Raw genomic sequence first — 18,902 nt, 5'->3', positions numbered from 1 at the left:
GTAAAAGTGAAACCTCCAAATTTTACACAGTCAAAGGGGTATCACACCCAGTAGAACAGACCAATTTAAAAAAATAATCAATATCTCTTTTTACAATTCATAAATAATATCAAACTGCCACCGTGGTACATGGGAACAATATACATAAGGTGAACATCAACTATACTTAATAATGCTTTTTAAATAGTCTCTGATCAATCATAGTAAAGGTACCAGACTAAAGTAAAGTGTAACAATGGAAGAGTACATAGGCATGCTGTGTTTTACATGACTTTTCTGTAACCTACAATTTCTCTAATTTAAAAAAATGCTAATTTAAAAAGCCATTGTGCTGAGTGAAAAGTAGATACAAAATTCTACATATTCTACATTCCACTTATATAAAATGCAAATATAAATACATCACAGAGATAGAATAAATTGGTTATAATGTTGGCCTGGGGAAGGATGGAAGGTCTGAGAGGTGATTGCTAGCAGATATAGTTTTGTTTTATTTTGCTTATGAGTAATGAGACAGTGATGATGAATGTACAATTCTGAATATACTAAAAGCCATTTATTGTACACTTTGGATTGATTATACAGTATCTTAATCTCAGCAAAACTGCTTTATTAAAAAAGAATTAAAAGAGAAAACTATGAAAATTTATATGATGAAGAATTACAAAACCTGGGTGAAACAATTCCTAGAAATATCAAACTATCAAAAGGAATAATGAACAAAATTAAATCTGATTAAGCCTGTAACAACTAAAGAGACTGATTAAGTAATTAAAATCATCCAATATCAAAAGCAAAAATAAAAAAGGGCTGAGGACGTAAATAGACATCTCTCAAAAAAAAAAAAAAGAGATGTACAAATTGCCATGAACCTCATGAAAAAATGCCCTATAGCATTAGCTTTAAGAGAAACGAAAATAAAAACCATCAGGAGATACTATTTCATACCAGTATGATAGTTATATTTAAAACTGGAAAATGACAGTGTTGGTGAAGACAGGGCGATATTTATACTCTTGGGATTGCCAGTAGGGCAGTAAATTAGTGCAGGCTCTCTTTAAAGCATTTTAGTGGTTCCTCAAATATTACACATAGAATCAATACATGACATTGCACTTCCACTCCTAGATATACACCAAAAATAATTGAAATTGGGGAATATAACACATAATTATACACCGATATTCACTGCAACATAGTTAAAAACACACAAAGGACAGGAACAACACAAAAATCTATCAACAGATGAATTAACAAGTAAAATTTCGTGGATACATAGAGAAAATATTAATCAGCCATAGAAAGGAATGATGGTTTGCTACATGCTGTAACATGCCTGAAATTGAAAGCATTATGCTAAGTAAAATGTCAGATATGGTAGAATAAATGTTGCATGCTTCCAATTATATGACTATTAGAAAAAGAAAATAAAATAATCGAAACATAATGTATATTCAAGCTAACAAATGGCTAGAAGTAGGAGGATGGGAAGTTACTACAAGTGATGAAAACTTTGGTGATGGACTATATGGCTGGTTGTACACAAATGTAAATGTAATGAATGCTAGTGAAATATACCCATAAAATGGTTACTGTATATACAACCAAAATTGTGTATACACACATACACAGAATAAAATTTAGTAGGAAGAAAAATTTTCTCACAGCTAAAACAGTTCCAGACACAGAAGGCTGTGCTGGTCAAAATTCTACCAGTCATTTAAGGAAAAACACAGCCCATCCATCTCAAAACCTGTCAAGAAACAGAAAAGAAGTGAACATTTCCAAATCATTTTTTGAAGGGACTTTTACTCTGATATGAATGTGAGATGAAGACATCTCCAGAAAAGAATGGCAGCAATTATCCCATATGAATACTGATGCAAATAATGAGAGGAAAAAGAGCAAAAAAGAGTAATCTGTAAAAATTTGAAAATTGTCTCATGCAACCATGGAGATGCTCACTCTCTGAATGGGAGATAGATTTTCTCTCTCCAAATGCTGATATAACTTCTTCTTTTAAAGCCTTCAATTGAATGGCAGCTCCCTCAGATGACTGTAGATGTAATCTGTCATTTATGTAATCAACTAAGCTATTAATGTCTATGAAGTATTACAGTTATCTCAGAGCTTGCTTGATGAAACAACTGGGCACCATTACCTAGCAAAGTTGGCACATTAGCCTAACCATCACACACACTGAATCTAATAGAGTATTAAAATGATTATATATACTATACCAGTGAGATTTGTCCCAAGAGTTCAAGGATGGGTCAACCTATGAAAGAAAATCAACCCACATCTTATCTCCCAATATAAAAATGAAAAGGCAAACACATGACCATCTCAAATGATACAGAAAAAGAGCCTGGCAGAATCCAACATCATTTCATGATAAAATCTAGGAATAAAAGGGAATTGCCTCAACGTGATGAAGAGTATTTAATGAAAAACCCACAGCTATCTCACTGATCACTAGGGAACTGGAAGATTTCCTTTAAGAACAGGAAAAAAGACAAGATGTTGACTTTTAACACTTCTATGCAATATTGTACTGGAAGTTCCAGCCAGAACAATTAGGAAAGAGAAAAGGAGTAAAAGCCATCGGAATAAGAAAGGAAGGAGCAGTACCATCTGCACTGAAAGATGGCATAATCCAAAATATAGAAAATCCTAAATATTGTGCATAAACACTAACAGAGTTAAAAAAAAAATCACAATATAAAGCTAACAGTTTTGAAGGTGAGAAAAATGTCCAACTCAAGTTTCCTTCAGAGCATGCTTTCTTCCCAAAGATTGGCTGCTGGTGATCCTTGACTCCTCTGTCACATGGCAAGGCACTTGAAAGCATCTCCACAGTACCAAACAACCACACCCAGCAATCCTACCACAAGCTATATACTTATAGTAATTGAAAGCAGAAATTTGAGCATATAGTTGCACGCTGTTCATAGCTGCAATCATCACAATTGCCAAAAGATGTAGAAAACCCAAGGGTCCATTAACTGATGAATGGATAGTTAAATTGTGGTATGTACATACACTGGAATGTTATTCACCCATAACAAGAAATGAAGTCCTGATATATGTGACAACATGAATGAACCTTGAGGACATCACATTGTGTGAAATAGGCTGGATGCAAAAGGACAGATAGGGTATGATTTCATGCTTTGGAACAATCAGACTAAGCAGCCCCATAGGATCAATTGCAATGGGATGAGTTGGGGGTAGGGAATGGGAAATCAAGAATTCAAAGGTATAGGCTTCCTATTTGGAACAATGGAAATATTATCATTGAATGGTGGTGATGCAATGCAAATAGTGAATTTTAAGTTAAACTGTGGACTATAGATATTAGTACAATTCTAAAAATGTCCTATCATCAGTTATAACAAATGTTGTCACTCCAATGCAAGGTTGTAACAATAGGGTGGTATATGGGAATCCTGGGGTTTATACATGATTGCTCTTTAAATGCCCAACTTCTCTAATAAATAAAGATAAGAGAAAGAGGTAATTTTAACAATAACATAAAAGGGGAAGGACAGAGTTCTATAGGAAAAGGGAGTTTCTGTAGTACTTTAGCTAAAGGGTTGTTAATTAGATATATAGTTTGTTATAAGCGTAAGAGGTTAATTGATAACCCCAGGGAAACTACAGACAATTTAGAATCATGGAAAAACAAATGAAAAAGGAATAAAAGAACATAGTATAAAATACCAACTAAGCAAGAAAAGTCAAAACTGGAGGAAATAAGGAGCAAAAAATAATACAAGACCTTGAAAGCAAATAGCAAAATAGCAGAAGTAAGTCCTTAACAGAAAATATTTTACATGGAAAAGGGATGCATTTCTCTAATTAAAAGGCACTTAAGCAAAAAATATTTTTAATAAGCACATGATCCAAATGTGTTGTCTACAAGAAAGTCACTTTATAAAAATTAAAAGAAAAAATGAACTTTTACAATGAAAATTAAAACACACTGTTGAAAGAAATTAGAGGAATAAATAAATGAATAGGCACCTGTGTTCATGGAGAGGGAGACTTAATATCATTAATATGTTGTGGATGGTATAACTGTGTGCCACAATTGCTCTCACTCTCTTCTATTTTAGAGAAACTTCTTACCACAATGGCTCTTTTTTTTTTTTTTTTTTTTTTTTTAGGAATTGGGAAAACTTAATTTTGGACAATACATGAATAATTACAGTATATAATGTTATAATAACATTACATTAGTGTCAAATTTTTTTAAAAGATACTTAGATTAGATAAATGTTACAAAAAAATATAGGGGATTCCCCTATATCCTTACAGCTTCCACATTTTCCCACATTAACAACATCCTTCATTAGTGTGGTACATTCATTGCAACTGATGAACACATCCCAGAGCATTGCTACTAAGCATGGACCAAAATCGACACCATTGTCTACACTCCTCCCACCCAGTTCTGTAGGATATAGCAACATCTGCAAGGGCCTGTATCTGTTGTTGCAATGTTGTTCAAGACAATTCCCAAGTCCCCAAAATGCCCCCATATTATACCTCTTTTTTACTCTCCCTGCCCTCAGAACCTCCAGTGGCCACTGTCTCCACAGCAATGATATAAGTTCTTCCATTGCTGGAATCACAATAAGCCTGTAGTAGAACACCAATAAGTCTACTTTAGTCCATAATACATTCCCAAGTCTTGAGGATTCTTGGAGGATGATGCCCACCCCACCCCCTAATTGAGAGGAAGCTGTGATCCCATAGGGCCAGTGGATGGGACTCACTTGCTTGTAGACTCTCTTGGTTCCTTAGTATTGTAATTGTCCATCATCACCTTCTTGTTAGTTATCCTGGGTGAAATCAATGAACTAGAGAGTAGGTGTAGGGGAGGGTCATTGCTGAGGATGTCAGTGATGGGGGATACATGGGAGGAAGCTCACCTAGACATACATATAAGGCATATAAACGTGCTCAAATGTTCATGGGGCATTGTCTTGGTAGGTGGAGAGTCACACAATGACTGAAATACTATCCAAATCCCATCCTGGGGAGCTCTGCCACATTCTCTAGCAGATCAGAAAGAATCCCCTAAGTACATGGGCAATGACTAGTGAAGGTGGATTTTCCATTGGCGGGCCCTTGATTGTGCTGATGAACTTTTACTCTTGAAATTGAAGGTTAGCCTAGTACTAGAGGGTGCTAAGAGTTACCTCCTATGAGCCTCCTTGTTGCTCAAACGTGGCCTCTCTTTAAACCAAACTCAGCATATAAATACATTACATTAAATACGTTACTTTTCCCTCAATGTGGGGCATGACTACTAGGCATGAGCCTCCTTGGCACTGAGGGATCACTACCAAGCACCAACTAGCAATGCAAAGACCTTGGCCAAATGGGAGAAAAGGTAAAGACAAATGAGTTTTATGGTTAAGAGACTTCAAAATGAGTCGGGAAGTCATTTTGGAGGTTCTGTTTTTGTGTGTCACAAGAAGATCTCATTGACCGACAAAAAACAGGGCTCCTGAGGGCTTGGAGACATCCAGACGCTATTGTCAGGGCAGATAGCTCAGGAGTTTTGTGCCTTGCCAGTGGGCTCTATTTTGGAATTTATGCTCCCCTGAGTGACACAGTAGGACTCTGTTGTGGTTTCCCTACACAGGGCTCTTTTGCCTCTTCTCTTTGTACCTATGATTAGTACAAAATTGTTAGGGGTACATCCAAGAGACTTAAATCACAGTGGTTCTTAATCCACATTACTGTTGATGTGAACTCACTGTAAATTGGACCTTTTGAAGAGTTCTTCTTAGTCAAAATGTGGCCTACCTGAAGGAGGATGGACATTTATCCTACTTTTGGAGGTTTCCAAGGAGAAGCAAGAAGAGAAGTAAGCAACTGGAAGTCAGGTGGAGCCCAAAAGAAGAAGGAGAGGATTTCCACAGGTGAAGGAAAAGTCAAAGAACCCCAGGGGCTGTCAGCAGCAATCCCCCAGAAGACACATTTTGAGGACAAATTATTGCCCTTGCCTCATTTTTGAACTTTGTCTAGTCACAAATCCCTGAGCCAAAAAACTATTGTTTATGCTAACCCATTGTACTAACAGCCAGGAAAATGGACATATGTCATACTACACAAAATGATGTACAGGTTTAAAGTCCCAAAGTTCCAGCAGATGTATTTTGTTTTTGTTTTTGTTTTTGGAAGAAAGGGAAAAATTGACTCTCAAAATCATAGGGAATCTCATAGGTCATTAAATAGCCAATTAATTTTTGAAAAGAACAAAGTTGGAGGTTTCACATTTCCTGAACTCAAGACACATGACAAAGCTACAATAATCCAAATAGTGTCATGCTGGTATAGAGACGGAAACAGAGACCAATAGAATAGCGTGAGAGTTCAGAAACAAACCCTTATATCTGTGATGAACTGATTTTTAACAAGGGTGCCAGGAATATTAATTGAAGAAAGAAGATTCTTTACAGCAAATGGTTCTGTCATATTGTAGCAAATGGGTTATCCATATGCAAAAGAATGAGTTTGGATCCCCATCTCACACCAACTAAAAACAGAAATCCCTTGGAAGACAATGGGGATAAACATTCATATCCTTGGGTTTTGCAATTATTTCTTAGACATGAACTCAAGCACAAGGAATTAAGGGGCGGGGGTGAGGGGGACATAAAATAAAGTCCATCAAATGGAAAACAGTGTAGGTTAAGAAATCTCAATCCATTGTCTTACTGGCCAGGATAGCCTTTACTTTTCCTTCTCTTGACTAAACTTTGTTGAGGCTTGTTCCTCACTACAAGTCCCTGACCTCCCTCAACTTGCCCCTTGGAGAGTCCAGATAGAATACATTCCACCTAAGGATATAGCACCTAATCATGGGCCCTCCCCACACTGCTTGACCTCCCCTGTCAAGTGTTCTTGCAGTCCTTAAAAACTCTCCAGCTTCTTCTTTAAGGAAGTTGAGTCCTCTCTCTCCCCTCTCGGTTGAGTCCTCCCTCACCCCAGGTTTCTGGTCTTTGTCTCTTCCTCTATTTCTGTCTTTCTCTCTCTCATACCCACCCCCCTACACACTAGCCTCTGGTATCTCCCTTATCTATTGCCTCACACTTTCTTTATTGTTATCCTTGCCTGTTTAGCATAGTCTGGTGCAAAATTTTTCTGTGACAAAATTAAAAACTTTGTATGAATAGTTAAAAGATATTATCAAGAAAGTTAAAAGGCAAGTTACAGAATGGCAGAAAATAATGGCTAGCCATAAATCTGATAAGGGATTAACAGCAAGAATATATATGAAGTACTGATGCAGCTCACCAACAAAAAAACACACAACTCAATTTTAAAATGGGCAGGAAAAGTGCATAGATGAATAGACATCAAAAAAGATATATAAATAAGCAATAAGTACATGAAAAAAATGCTAACATCACTGGTCATCAGGGAAATGCAAATGAAAAGCATGAGACTTCACACCACTAGAATGGCTATTTTTTTTAGAAAGAGGAATGTGTTGGCAAGGGAGGAGAGAGACTGGAATACTTAGGCACTGTTGGTGGGATGAAACATGGTGCTATCTTCGAGGAAATCAGTTTGGCAGTTCCTCAGTAAGTTGAACTTGGAATTATTTTAGGACAATGCAAACCCATCTCTTGGTATCTGCCCCAAATAAATGAAAGCAAGGACTAGATCAGATATTTTTACAATATTCATAGCACCCTGACTCACAACAGTTAAAAGACATTGGCAACCTAAACAGGCCCTGCACACCACCTGCCATGAAGCCAGCTCAGCCTCTGCACTGCCTTACACTATGGCTCCACGTCCCCAGACCTCTTTACTTCTTTATAATTATTTTTCCCTCTGTAAGATAGGGAAACTCTCCACTTCTCTCCTGGAGTTTGCAAAGGGAAGGAGAGAGTTGAGAGGAAATTGGAATCCAGCAATCCTGGGCGAAAGGAAGAAAAATCCTTATTCTCAGTTTGAGCTTTGGGAGCAGAGAAGAGCACTAGGTGGGAAGCAAGGCAGAGCAGCCCCCTCTTTGGGCCAGAAAGTGCCAAGTGAGAGCAGTGGTCTGGGGAGGATAGGCAGCTGGTGAGCAAGTGAGCTCCAAGTTGGCTTTTGCTTTGCCTTCACATTCGGACTGTGGTAGAATTGACGCTGCACCCTGGGTATCGCAGATGGGATTAGTGGTCATCAAAAAAAAAAAAAAAAAAAAAAACACCACCAAGAAACAAAACAAGAACATACCTCATGTTCCTCAAACTCCACACTGGCAAGGTCTCCGGGTTTATGTTTAATGCTTCTCCAACCCCACCATTTTCTCCCTCTGGTTGAAGTCACTGACTCCTGGAAAATACCATTTAAACAACCTGAAGATAAGACTATGCTTAAGTCATCATTGCCATGATAAGGAAGAAAAGTTCCTCAACAAAGTCCTAGTCACGGAAGGGGAGAAGGGGGCAGTAAAGGATAAAGTTTGGATGTTTCTGAGATTTGAAGTTAGGACTGTCAGTGGTCTTTCATTGTGGGGCCTGTTAGAATGCTGGATAGAAATGATTCAATAATGTAGGATGGAAGGACATAGATGAGGCTTTTGACACAAGTGAGTGAGATTCCTGCTGTGTATGCTGTGGTTCGATGGTTTCAAAGGAATGGTCTTTCAGTGAGTTTCTGGAATGAAGTTTATTAAGCTTTTCTTCTGGGCAAGGTTTCTGGAATACTAAAGCACGTTGAGGAAGGCAATGAAATAACAAAAAACTACATATGGAGACAACAGACTACAGAATGACCCTGCCTGCCCACCACCAAGCAGAGAGGCAGAATTTCCTTGAGGCACCCTGACTCCTGAATCCCGTCTCCCGACCCCTGACCCCCTGTGGTCTCTGCCTAGCCTGGTTTGCTCGGAAGTTCCCTGCAGGTCAGGCACAGAACTTGTGCTGTGGTAAGGAGTTTCCAGTGGAGATGGGTTCCAGGATTCTTGGTGCTCTTGGTGTCACCCTCCTCGTCTTTGCACCTGCTCTGTTCCTTGGATTCTTTCCAGTGTTTCCCAGTTTCCTCCCGCCCTCTCTTTTTTTCTGCTCCTTGTTCTTTTTCCAAAACCCAGTAGCTAATCAGCTGCTCTTCCTGGGGCTCAAAAAGATGTTTTGTGTTTCCCCAGGAACAGCAGCCTACCTGTTTCCTTCCGCTCCGGAGCAAAGCAGATTCTAAGCTGGAGTCCTCGGCACCTCTAAGTGAATTATTCATTGCGCTTTCCTGGAATGGAAATTCGATTGCACTGTCAAATCAGATAAAGGGTTGCTCAAAGGCCAAGGACCAAGGACCAACAAATCAAACTTGACATAACCTACGGAATGGACTGGGAAAGAGCGTAAAGGACAGTGGACACTATAATCCATGCTTAGTGACAGTGAGCCAAAATGTATTCATCAATTGCAATGAATGTAGCACACTAATGAAGGATGTTGTTATTGGGGAAAAGTGGAGGCATGGGGAGTGGGGAGTGGGGCACCTAGGAATCCTTTATATTTTCTCGTGTAAAATTTTGTGAATCTAAATGTGGAAAGACAAGACAGGATGGTCAAAGTCCTTCTCCTCTGTCAGACAACCTGAAAATCTGGCAATGATAAAAAGGAGGTGGTTAGTAGAAAGAGACCACCAGGCAAGGAATTACCTGTGGCAGAACCCTTCACCTAAAGCATTGGGGAATGTTCTGCTAGATAAAATGGTTTCCTAATATTTTGCTGTGTATTTCTAGAGATAGAGATTTGATATCATAACTCAGTTAACTCAAGCAAAAGAAAGTCATACAGAGACATTTATTTTATTTTATTAAACTTTTGTTAATATCTGGGAGAATATAAAATAGGCAAAGGATTGTCTACAAACAGGGGTCCGACTGCTGCATCATAATCCTTTATGATATATAAATCACATATATATATATACACCATATAAGCTCAGCAGATATAAGCTCAGCAAACCAGGCAACACACCGACATACGTGACCCACCTCCAGCCAGAGTCCCAATTGGATGTAAAATAAATACATAAATGCATATCTAGTTTAATAAGTCTATCCTGACAATTAGACTGAGAGACAAGAATGCCATATTCAATGAAAAGATTAAATAGATATTGACTAGTCCCTGAATAACAGAGAAATAGAAGTCTTACATAAAATCTCCCCAACATCTATCTCAGACTGGGAAGCCCCAAGTCAGCAGCCAAAACCAGAGTCTTGAGTGAAAGCAACATATGTGCAGAGCATGTTCTGCCAGGGTGGACCTCACTGGCCTGACTGGGGACTGTCCCTTTTACTGTGCTCATAATCAATGAAATTGATACGATAGATGCCAACTTGAGAGGACTGCGTCAGTTCCCAAGGAAGTGGCCAGCATTCCCAGGAAGGAACACAACATTCTCTGGGCAGTACTTCCCAAGGTTTACATGTTAATAACTGAGAAAGTGTTCAGCCTTCCCAGGGAGGACCACAGTACTCCGTGGGCACTACTTGGCAAGGTGTATGTGCCAGTCCTCAAGAAAGTGCCCAGCCTTCCCAGGGAGGACCACAGTACTCCCTGGACACTATGTTGCAAGGTCTATGTGCCAGTCCCCAAGAAAGTGTCCAGCCTTCCCAGGAAGGACCACAGTACTCCCCAGAATGCACCCTATCTGTTCTTATTTGTCACAAACATGCCCAAAGCATCCCGTGTTCTAGTTCTCATTACTCCTCCTGAAATATGAAAAGGGCTGACCAGTAGGGCCCTGGTTGCCAATTAACAAAGCCTCCGACATGATTTTTCACTTTTAGGTTTGAACAATACTCACTAAGTATTTTCCCAATACTTAGTGGTCCCAGGGTTGTTCAAACGTGAAACAACAGACTTACATATACATTCAACAATATACATTTTTGTGTGAGCTACAAGTCATCAAATCACTTTACCATATAATGACTTGTATCATTACTCTTTCAACCAATGTTCGTAAGTAGGTAAATAATCTACATCCACAACAATTACACTGAAACATAAGATAATAAAACTTCCAAGCAATAAACATCTAATAAGCACACTTTTCCAGGGCCAGGACTTTACACTGTGGTTTATATTTTAGACTATATAATTTTCATATTTTTAATTATCTTATGTTTTACATTATGACTTTCATTTTAGCCTATCAGCCCCTATATATTGTTGGTATAATTTTACATGTCTTATATCCATCTTTGCGTACACTTGTGAAACACTTCTGTTGCCCACACAGTTATACTGGTTCCATCTATTCACTACTTCTTTCCCTCTCCCCTTAGGGCCCACAGTGACAGTCAATCTTCATTTCTTGAGGAGCCATGTTCAGAGATACTTGCAACAGTGTTGAGGGCTTGACTTGCTCAACTGCCCTAATGCACTGGGAGCCACCATTTCTCTTGAGAGAGAGATACCGTTCCCTCTATTTGAGGGCATCAGTCCTCCCCAGGATGTGGGTGTACCTTCACTCTCATTATATGGGTCTCCATCCAATGATATAACACATTATGGCAAAATGAGCACTCACATATTCCCTAGGAGCCTGTCTGCATCAGATTATCCCCTTTAAGCATCTTAAACAGGTAACGTTCTTTTACTGTATTTTTGAAAATGTTTTCTCAGCATTATACTCTCAACCAAATACCTGACAATCTCCTATGTTCGTATGTTGCCCCCCCACACCCCCATCTTCTTGGGCATCCTCCTGTCCCTAGCCCCCCTCAAGCCCATAAAGCCCCACCCAAAAGTAACTCTATGCCCCCATTTTATCCCTTCCTTGTAGAAATACTCCTCACCAGCTTATCATAGTTTTCACCCATATAGGTGTCAGCTTACATCCTTCCTCTACCCCCCAATTTCCTGTAAGCCTATCATCCAGTCTCTAGCTCTCTGAGGCAGCTTGGTTTACTTATTTCATATTATTGAGGTCATTTAGTATTTGTCCTTCAATGCCTGGGTTGCTTCACACAACATAAGGGTCTCAAGATTCATCCATGTTATCACATGTGTTTGTAGTGTATTTGTTCTTAAAGCCGAGTAGTATTCCACTGTATGTATATACCACATTTTATTTTTCCATTCATCTACTGATGGGCATTTGGGTTGATTCCAACTTTTGGCAATAGTGAACAATGCTGCTGTGAACATTGGTGTTCATACATCGGTTTGTAACCTTATTTTCAATTCTATTGTGTATATACCCAGCGGTGGAATTGCTGGGTCATATGACAAATCTATGGTGAAATTTTTTGAGAAACTGCCAAACTGTCCTCCAGAATGACTGGATCCTTCTGCATTCCCATCAGCAGTGGATGAGTGTTCCCATTCCTCCACATCCTCTCCAACATTTGTAGTCTTCTGTTTTATTTGATAGCTGCCAATCTTCTGGGAGTAAGATGGCATCTCATTGTAGTTTTGATTTGCATTTCCCTGATAGCTAGAGATTTGGAGCATATTTTCATGTGCTTTTTAGCCATTCATGTTTCTTCCATGGAGAAGTGTTTAAATATTTTTCCCATTTTTAAAATGGGTTGTTTATCTTTTTATTTTCAAGATATAGGAGTTCTTTATATATGCAGATTATAAGTCTATTATATATATGTTTACCAAATATTTTCTCCCACTCTGGAGGCTCTCTTTTCACTTCCTTGACAAACTCCTTTGAGGTGCAGAAGGCTTTAATTTTGAGGCAGTCCCATTTACCTATCTGTTCTTTTGCTGCTCATGCTTTTGATGTGAAGTTCACGAAGCCATTTCCTATTACAAGGTCTTGTATATGCTTCCCTGCACTGCTTTCCAAAGTCTTTATGGTATTGGCTCTTATATTTAGGTCTTTGATCCATCTTGAGTTGATCTTTGTATAAGGTGTGTGATGGTAATCCTCTTTCATTCTTCTACATATGGATATCCAGTTCTCCAGGCACCATTTGTTGAGTAGGATATTCTCTCCCAGTCGAGAGGGTTTGGTGGCTTTATCAAATATTATATGACTATATATAAGAGGAGCTATATCAGAACTCTCAATTCATTCCACTGGCCTGTGTATTTTTCTCTTCTGTCAATACCATGCTGTTTTCACTACTGTAGCTTTGTAGTATGTTTTGAAATCAGGTAGTGTGAGTTCTCCAATTTCATTTTTCTTTTTCATTATGTCTTTGGCTATTCGGGGCCTCTTTCCTTTCCAATTAAATTTCATAGCTAGTTTTTCTAGTTCTTTAAAGAATGCTATGTTGATTTTTATTGAGATTGCATTTAATGTGTAGATCAGTTTTGGTAGGATAGACATCTTAATAATATTTAGTCTTCCTATCCATGAACAGGGAATATTCTTCCATTTATTTAGATCTTCTTTGATTTCCTTGAACAGTCTTGTGTAGTTCTATGTGTATACGTTTTTTACATCTTTAGTTCAATTTATTCCTAGGCATTTGATTTTTTATTTACTATTGTAAATGGTATTTGTTTCTTGATTTCCTCCTGAGCTTGCTCATTATTGGTGTACAGAAATGCTACTGATTTTCCACATTGATCTTATAACTTGCAACTTTACTAAACTCATTTATGATTTCTGGAAGCTTTGTTGTAGACCTCTCAGGGTTTTCTATATATAGGATCATGTCGTCTGCAAATAAGGAGATTTTGACTTCTTCCTTTCCAATTTGAATGCGTTTTATATCTGGTTCTTTCCTCAGTGCTTGAGCAAGTACTTCTAAGATGATGTTAAATAGAAGAGGTGATAGTGGGCATCCCTGTGTTGTTCCTGAACTTAGAGGGAAGGATTTTAGGATTTCACCATTGTAAATAATGTTGGCTGTGGGTTTTCCATATACTCTCTTTATCATGTTCAGAAAATTTCCTTGTTCTGATCTTTTGCAGTGTTTTTATCAAGAAAGCACGCTGTATTTTGTCAAATGCTTTTTCTGCATCTATAGATATAATTGTGAAATTTTTTCCTTCAATCTGTTTATATGGTGCATTACATTGATTGATTTTCTTATGTTGAACCATCCTTACATACCTGGAATGAATCCCACATGGTCATGGTGTATAATTCATTTAATGTATTGTTGAATATGGTTAGCAAGTATTTTAAGTATTTTTGCATCTAGCTTCATTAGAGAAATTGGTCTGTAATTTTCCTTTCTTGTGGTGTCTTTGTTTGGCTTTGGTACTAGGGTAATGTTGGCATCATAGAATGAGTTAGGCAATGTTCCTTCTGTTTCGATTTTTTGGAATAGTTTCAGCAGGATTGGGGTTAGTTCTTTCTGGAATGTTTTGTAAAGATCACCGGTGGAGCCATCTGGCCCTGGGCTCTTCTTAGTTGGGAGGTTTTTAATGACTTATTCTATCTTTTTACATGTGATTAATTTGTTGAGATCATCAATTTCTTCTTTCATCAATATAGGCTGCTTATGTGTTTCTAGGAATTTGTCCATTTCCTCTGAATTGTCATTTTTCATTTTCAAAATATCCTCTTATGATAGTCTTTTTTTCTGTGGGGTCAGTGGTGATATCTCCTTTCTCATTTCTTAATTGTAAGTGTATTTCCATCTTCTCTATTTTTTTTCTTTGTTGTCTACCTAAGGGTTTGTCAATTTTATTGATCTTCTTGAAGAACCAGCTCTTGGTTTTGTTTATCTTTTCAAGTGCTTTATTATTTTCTATTTCATTTAGTTCTGCTCTTATCTTTGTCATATCTTTTTTTCTTCTTCCTGTGGAGTTACTTTGTTTTTTTACTAATGTGAAGTTAGTTCTTCAATTTTTGCTCTTTCTTCTTTTTTTGATGTATGAATTTATGGCTATAAATTTCCCTTTCAGTACTGCTTTTGCTGCATCCCATAAGATTTGGTATGTTGTGTTATCATTTTCACTAGTTTCAAGGTAGTTATTAATTACTTTTGAGATTTCTTCTTTGACCCACTGTTTTTCTAAGAGTGTGCTGTTTAATTTCCATATCTTGGTGTGAAATCTGGCCTATAGGCCCTTGCAGATTTCCAGCTTCACTCCACTATGGTCAGAGATATTCTTTTGTATGATTTCAATTTTTCTGAGCCTTTCTCTGTGGCCTAGCATATGGTCTGCCTTGGAGAATGATCCATGTGCACTTGAGAAAAATGTACATCCTACTGTATTTGGGTGTAATGATCTGTATATGTCTATTAGATCCAGCTCCTCTAATATACTGTTCAGTTTTTGTTTCATTATTGATTCTCTTTTGAGATGTTCTTTCAAAGTTGATAGTAGTGTATTAACATTCCCACTATAATTATAGAGGCATCTATTTTTTGCTTAGTTTATCCAGTGTTTGCCTCACGTATTTGGAGGCGCTTTTGTTAGGAGCATAATTATTTATGATTGTTCGTTCTTTTTGAGAGATTTTCCCTCTCATTAATATGTAGTATCTTTCTTTGTCTCACAATTGTTTTGCATTTAAAGTCTATTTTGTCTGATATTAATATAGTTACTCCTGACTTTTTTGGTTATTGTTTGCTTGTAAGATTGTTTTCCAATCATTCACTTTCAACCTCCATGAATCCCTGGGTCTAAGATGTTTTTCTTTTAGACAACATATAGATAGGTTGAATTTCCTTATCCAATCTCCCAGGCTGAATCTTTGATTGGTGAGTTTAAACCATTGACATTCAGTGTTATTACTTTCAAGGAATTATTTTTGTTAGCCATATTTGTTTGGACTTGTGTTTGTCATATTTTGTTTGTTTCTTTCATTCTCTTTTTGTCTTTTTTGTTGCTCTTACACTCTCCTCCAACTCTGCCTCTCCTGTTTTTTCCCCTCTTCCTGCAGAACTCCCTTTAGTATTTCTTGAAGGGCAGGGTTCTTGTTGGCATACTCTTTCAATTTCTGTTCATCTGTGAATATTTTTAACTCTCCATCATTTTTGAATGCTAGTTTAGCTGGGTATTCATGTTGGGAAATTTTTGTCTTTTAGTATCTTGACTATATCATACCACTGCCTTCTTGCCTCCATGATTTCAGATGAGAAATCAGCACTTAATCTTATGGAGCCTCCCTTGTATGTGATGGTTTTCTTTTCTCTTGCTGCTTTTAGAATTTTCTCTTTGTCTTGAGCATTGAATAATTTGAAAAGTATATGTCTTGGGGTAGGCCTGTTGGGATTTATGTTGTCTGTGGTGCATTGTGCTTCCTAGACATGTACATCCATCTCTCTCAGTAGATTTGGAAAGTTTTCAGCCATTATTTCCTTCAACAACCCTTCTGTCCCCTTTCCCTTCTCTTCTCCTTCTGGGAGCCTATAATACATATGTTTGTGCATTTTGCATTGTCATTCAGGTCCCTAAGTCCTAGCTGGATTTTTTCTATCTTTTTATCGTTCAGTTCTACTATCTGTTTGATTTCAGATGTCCTGTCTTCCATGTCACTAATTCTCTCCTCTGCCTCTTCTAATCTGCTGCTATTTGCTGAGAGTGTATTTTTGATTTCTTGAACTCTGGTGTTCATCTCCATCTTATCTGTTATCTTTTTGCGTTTGTCTGCAATTTCCTCTCCAAGTGTTTTCTTCATATTGTTAATCTCTTCCTTTATTTCATTAAGTTGGTCTCTAATATATGTTTTGAGACCTTGAATTACTTGTCCAATGTTCTGCTCTCTTTCCTGGTTTTTAGTTTGTTCATTGGATTCAGTCATGTTTTCCTGAGTATTGGTTTGGTTTGTAGTTTTTTGTTGCTTTCTGGTCATCATTTTATCTTGACGGGTTTAATCAGTTCCTTAGCTTCTTTGTCTAGTCTTGGGCATTAATTAGTTGCTGTTCATGTGTAAGTGTTATGTCTTCTCTTTGTCATTTTGTTCTTTTTCCTCTATATTCTTGTTGCTTGCTAAGTTCACTTTGAATGAAAATATTAGGGCCAGGGAAAGCAATATAAGTAAAAAAAAAAGAAAATATATAAAGTAGTATTGGTAATAAATGTTAACAGAGCAACAATGTGAGATCTGGGAGTATGGATATTAGACTTATGTAAGTTGTGTAGATTTATAGCAGTAAGTAGAGTACCCATAATGAGACAGTCAACTAATTTGGGGAGGAATATAGTATGAATTAAAAAGCCAGTGTTTTCATGAGAGAGGGAAAGAGAAAAGAAAGACAATAATATCAAGAGTGGATAAAAGACAGAAAACAGAACAAAGGTATTAGAAATTAAAAGTAAGACAATTTGGGGGCCAAAGAAAGGGAGGTGGAATATAAAAGAAACAGTAGATGATGGAGGATAGCAAGATGTGGGGGAAAGGGGATAGTGCAGGTTGCCAAAATCAATTCACACAGAAAAGAGGAAATGAAGGATGAGGAAGCATAGCAAATGTGAAGTGCTCCCTGCTGCACTGATTATATAATGAAAACAAAATAAAATAAGAAGAAAAAAAAGAGAAAAGAAAAAAGAGAGAGAAAAAAAAAGAGGGGTGGACAAAGAAAAAGGGGTATGGAAACAAGCAAGAAAAAGAGAAAAAATAACTAAATATAAAAGGACCTTAGTGGATTAAACAGGAGAAAAGACCACTAGATAAAGTAATATTAGCAACCAAGACAAAAAAAAACAAAAAACAAAAAACAAAACAGAAACGCAGAGGGCTAGGGTAATCAAGGACCTCAGATGGACCTCAGGGCACAGTGGATTTAGGAATGGGAAGTCTGTGGTATTGCAGGCTCAAGATGTGTGAGTCTCTGGAGTGTGGGCCACCAGGGTTTAAGGGACACAGACCTGGGAACCATGCATCCAGTTAACAGGGAGCCTGCGAGCACTGCAGCACAACACAGCCTTCAGGGATCCCCACAGCTGTACACCAGCCCTAGTGGGAGGAGTCCCACCCGCAACCTCTGACCTCCGTGTCAGAAACCCCAAATTCCACCTCTCACAAGAATCTCTTCTGTTACTGTCTCACCAAATCAACATCCAGACACCTGCTCTGCAAACCCCCAAAACAGCCTGCTGGGTGTGCCGCTGCACTACAAAGAGTTCCGGGACAGCTGCAGATGGGCTGCCAGCTCTAGGTGGCAGGGTTCTGCCTAGAACTTCTGACCTCCATGTCAGAAACCGAAAGTTCCACCTCTTGAAAGAATCTCTTCTGTCACTGTTGCACAAAATCGACATCCAGACACTTCCTGCCCTGCAAGCCCCGAAACAGCCTGCTCAGGATTTGGAAACACTCCACACATCAAAGTTCCCAGGGATCTCCACGTCCTGGCCACCAGCCCTTGGGGAGGGTCTCCACCCAGAACCTCTGACCTCCAAGTCAGAAACCCGAAATTCCACCTCTCACAAGACTCTCCTCCATCACTGTCTCACCAAATCAACTTCCAGACACCTCCCGCCCTGCAAGCCCCCAAAACCAGCAATCTCTTTCATCATCATGGGACATTCATTGCATTTGGTGAATACACATTGGAGCACTGCTGCACTGAATGGAGAATTGTTTACATTGAGGTTTACACTATCCCCTAGTCCACCCAGTGGGCCATGGCAGGACACACAATGTCCAGAATCTGTCCCTGCAGTACTAGCTAGGACAACTCCATGTTGTGAAAATGCCCCCACATCATATCTCTTCTTCCTTCTCCCTACCCTCAGCAGCTACCTTATCACTGCTACAATATCACTGCTACAATTTCTTCCATTACTAATCACAATATTTCCATAGCAGAATATCAGTAAGTCCACTCTAACCCATTCTCTATTCCTCCATCCTGTGGACCCTGGGATGATTATGTCCACTCCAACTCTATATTGAAAGGGGGCTTAGATTCCACATGGAAGATGGATGGAATTCTCCTGCTTGCATTTGTAGGCACTCTTGACTCTCTGGTGTCCTGGTTGACCATTTATCTATTCTCATACCAAAGCCAA

The sequence above is a fragment of the Dasypus novemcinctus genome, chromosome Y, assembly GCF_030445035.2.
Source record: "Dasypus novemcinctus isolate mDasNov1 chromosome Y, mDasNov1.1.hap2, whole genome shotgun sequence".
NCBI classification, from domain to species: Eukaryota; Metazoa; Chordata; class Mammalia; order Cingulata; family Dasypodidae; genus Dasypus; species Dasypus novemcinctus.
This window is presented reverse-complemented; position numbering follows the sequence as displayed.